The 3,993-nt window shown below is 48.5% G+C and overlaps 1 pseudogene; it reads right to left on the bottom strand.

Annotated features, from left to right (window-relative positions):
- Window positions 1-984: 984 nt before the first annotated feature.
- On the bottom strand, window positions 985-2,911 carry LOC121151835 (annotated as a pseudogene).
- Between the last annotated feature and the right edge of the window lie 1,082 nt (window positions 2,912-3,993).

The following is a 3,993-nucleotide window of genomic DNA, read 5'->3' as shown; positions in this document are numbered from 1 at the left end:
CCATTACACTATCATGCCGGGCCTCCTTTTATTTATTTGAAAAACAGCGTGATGGTGGAAAAAAAAAAAAAAAGCAGCAGCAGCTTTGGGAACCTGGGCAGGTTCTCTCCTATCCTCCCTCCATCCCTCCCTCTTTGCATCTGAGTTTCCTTTGTTAAAAAAAAATATTCCTTATTTATCCCAGGACATCTATATAGAAACTGGTCAACCTCCAACTGACCAGCTGGTCAACCCGTGAATAAAGGTTTCCTTTCTTGGTTGAGGGAAGCCAAGGCAGAGCTGACTTCTTGAGCCCTTGAACCTTGGGTGCGGAATATAGGTCATGCCCGAAGCAACCAAAGGCAGTGCCAAATGACAGTGCCATAACTCGTGAAGCGGAACTGCTACAAACGACTAATGAAAAGGAAGGCACAGAGTACTCTGATGAGCTGCGGCAGGCTCCCTCTGCTCTCAGCTAACTGAGCGTGGGTCCCCCCATCCAGCCACCACTTCACCAGAAGGGCAACTGCTCTTTATTATTCCCTCCCCTCAAGTGTGAATTTGCACGAAGGTAACACACCGGCAGTGTCTTGGTGGCTGCTCTGGCCAGTTAAGTGGCTGTGGTTTTCTGAGCGCCTAGCAGGGCTCACGAGCTTCTGCTGCTGTTAAGAAAAAACCTGACTATATAGCTGCAGATTTTAATCACTCGGGTGGGTAGGCTACGGCTGCTGTTTCATGGAGATGGAGACTGGAGGAACCTGGGGAGTAAATGATTGGCTTCTGACCATGTAGTGGGGGCTGAGGACGCTGTTCCTTGTGGAGTGTGAGAGAGATCACACTGGACCCAAGTAGAGGATGTTAGGAGGTGTCTTTATTTCCTAAACTTGGTGAACAGAATCTCCAACTACAATCCAGGAGCCAATGCACTGAGCCTTTCTCTCTGGGAGTCTCTGTTCCAGTGCCCACAGCATACAAAAGTCAGAACAATACACTGAGATTCCCCCGTCACAGTAGCCCTTCCATCTCTTACATGAAGGCCTTATAAACAACATCCTTAGTTTGTGTGGTCGTAGGAGCAGCAGGACCAGACTTGGGGACTGCTTTGACCAGAGGCACAGCACAACTATCCTCTGACATTCGCTGGGGAGCAAAAGCCCCTTTATTCTCCTGACATACTCTCGTGCGGTGGGAACAAATCGAGTAATTTCTGCCTTGTGATTAGTGATTTGTGGCTTGACATTGATGGTTACTGTGGCTTTCCTCATGGCGGCTGCACTTGTTGTCTTCCGCCTTGGGTTGTCGAATCAGATTAGGTGGGACACTCAAAAACCCAGGTGGGGCAGGTCTGAGTGGAGGTACCAAAGGTGGGCCCGTCATGCCAGGATGAGATGGAGGGATGCCTAGAGGTGCACGAGGAGGTAGCCTTGGTGACGGTCCACGAGATGGAGGGACAGGAGGACGACCTGGTGGTGGACCTCGGGGTAAAAGTCAGGGTAAATGCCCTCGGAATCCTGGCATTCCAGGTGGTCTCAGGAATGGAGGTGGGCTGGTAGGTGGTCCAGAAGGTCGTAAAGACAGAGCAGGTGGTGGGCCAAGAGGAGGGGATGCTGGCATGAGAGAGGCTTGCATCAGAAGGAGGGACAGACTGGGGAGGAGCCCGCTGCTACGAAGATGCACACGTGCCAGCAGAACGGGAATCTTCTTGATGTCGTTTTTATAATTGCTTTTCTGCTGCGGAATCGTCACAATTAGCTTCATGGCGTGAGAATTTCTCCACTTCTCTTCCCTCCTTGGGGATCTCCTGACTTGCCATTGAAGTGGCGTCAACTCCTTCGTCTTCTTTTTCTTCCTTGATTTTCCAGGCCATATCAACAAATCGTACACGAAGACCCGATTTGTTTTCTTCATCGTTGCCTTATTCCTTTGTCATCATAATGCACAAGTTCATTCCCCCCTTCTCCATCTGATCTGTCAGTGTCACTGTCGTCATTTTTATCTTGACCGATGTCTTCAGCATAGCCATCGTCTTCACTCATGCTGGAAACATTATCACCATGACCCCGCTGAACAAGTTCAGGACTATACAACATGTTTTCGTCTTGTCTACGATGGGGAAGATTCAGGGCAAAACCCACTCTGCTGCCACACATCTGTAAGACCTGAGGCAGTGGTGGACCCAGGAAGTTTTCTACCGGGGCCAAACGTGGAACATCAAGAGGAATTATAGAAACTACCTGGGTTGGAGGCCCATAGGCTGAAGTTTTCTTAACGATGGAGAGTGGCTGGCACTGTGCTATCCTAAGAGACATGCAATGAGTAACCTGGACACACTTACAAAGCTGCAGACATTCACCTTTCCCTGGCTTCTCTGCCCACATTCCATCACTGCTTGGCCTCACGTCTCCTGGAGCTCCTGGTAGTACACAAACCGGAAATAACATCATTGTCCTACCGAAGCAGTAAACAAAGGGAGAGGGATACAGACACACAGAGGCCATGCTCGGGGGGATTACCTGTCCTGGGGGAGTGGGTGGTGGTAGAGCAATGGAGGCAAACGACCCGGCACTTAATCAAGACAGTGAGTCCCTCCTTCTCATGAGCCTTTCTAGGGGCCTGTGAGGGGAGTGGTCCCACAACAATGCACTACCGCCCCCTCTCAGATGATAAGTGAGAGTCACGGGTGGACAGCAGGGAACATCTAGGTGGTGGTGTGGAGTAGCTGAGGGCTTCTTAAGGGTGTTTCCATATGGTCAGGGCAAAGTTGAGCCAAAGTGAGGAGCAGCATACTTAAACCAGGCTTCCTGTGTACGTGGTGTGGATCCAGCAAATTAACCCACCACTGGCTGCTGCCCATCTGCGTTTGCAGGAAGTTGACGTCAGCTGCTGGAGCCTGGTGACTCTGCCGTGGGATGCTGGCATGACGACTGGTCATAACTGTTAGACTAAATACCTCTCTAGTTACTCTGAAGCGCTCACATGTGGTAACATTAATATCTGCGCTTCTTTAGTCAGGACACATCTATTCCTGTTGCCTCTGTTTTATCTATGGATCATTTCTAGCGTGTATGTTAGTATGCATAGTATTTTTGGACCACATTTTGGGAAAAAAAAAAAAGATCAAGACTAAGTTGGGGTTCTGGATGGTGTCCCTTCTTACAAGGAGAGCTGTGTTTGTGTGGGGTCATTAAGGCTGGGGCCGCTCACCTCATTCTCCATCAGTGGGTTCTGAGTTTGGATTCTGAACCACGGAGCCGGTTCTGTCTCTGTAAGTAGGGCAAGTATAAAAGTCGTTGACAAGCTGGTAGGGATTAACCCGTCCTTCGCTCCTTGGTAGGCTTGGAACTTCCGTTTCTCCAACTGGTAAGGTTCCAGGACCCTCTGATCACACTCAGGCTGTCAGCCGCTGTGAGAGGAGAATGGACGCTCTAAGTCGGCTCACTCCCAGCTTGCTGACTGTTCTGTTATCTTGGCTCCTTAAGTCCTTGATGGCAGGGGCATTCTGATGATTTCCAGGAGATGGTTGTTTCCAGTTTGTTTTGGTAAGCTTGTGTAAGCTGTTGCTAAAGAGACGTTTGATCTATGCCGTTGCTTCACGGTTAAATGGAAGTTGAAATCCCCTGGAAACCTCGGAGCGGATGAGCGACCGTGTTGTAATTTTTTGAAGACTCATCTTTCTATTTATTTATTTAAGCTTCGGATCGGCATAGTATCAGCCGTTGTGCTCACTTGGGGAGTGAATCATCGTACGGAAGATCTTCCTCTCTGTCTCTCCTCTCTGTATATCTGCCTTTCCAATAAGATAAATAAATTAAAAAAAAATTTTATTTTTTAATTTTAGATGATGTTAACATGCTTGATCAGAGTGGGATGGATCAAGGATTAGGGAAAAGTGGGTGTGATCATTATTTCCATATTTTATGTTGCTCCTTCTTGTTTGTTGTGTGTGCGGGGGAGGGATATGAAAAAGCTTATGTCATGGCAATAGCCCTCCACTACTAACAATTTTACTAGTCT

Source organism: Ochotona curzoniae, unplaced genomic scaffold (assembly GCF_017591425.1).
Source record: "Ochotona curzoniae isolate NIBS_2020 unplaced genomic scaffold, NIBS_Ocur_1.0 contig_2321, whole genome shotgun sequence".
NCBI classification, from domain to species: domain Eukaryota; kingdom Metazoa; phylum Chordata; class Mammalia; order Lagomorpha; family Ochotonidae; genus Ochotona; species Ochotona curzoniae.
Note: the sequence above shows the minus strand (reverse complement) of the source record. Positions and strands in the feature narration are given on the sequence as shown.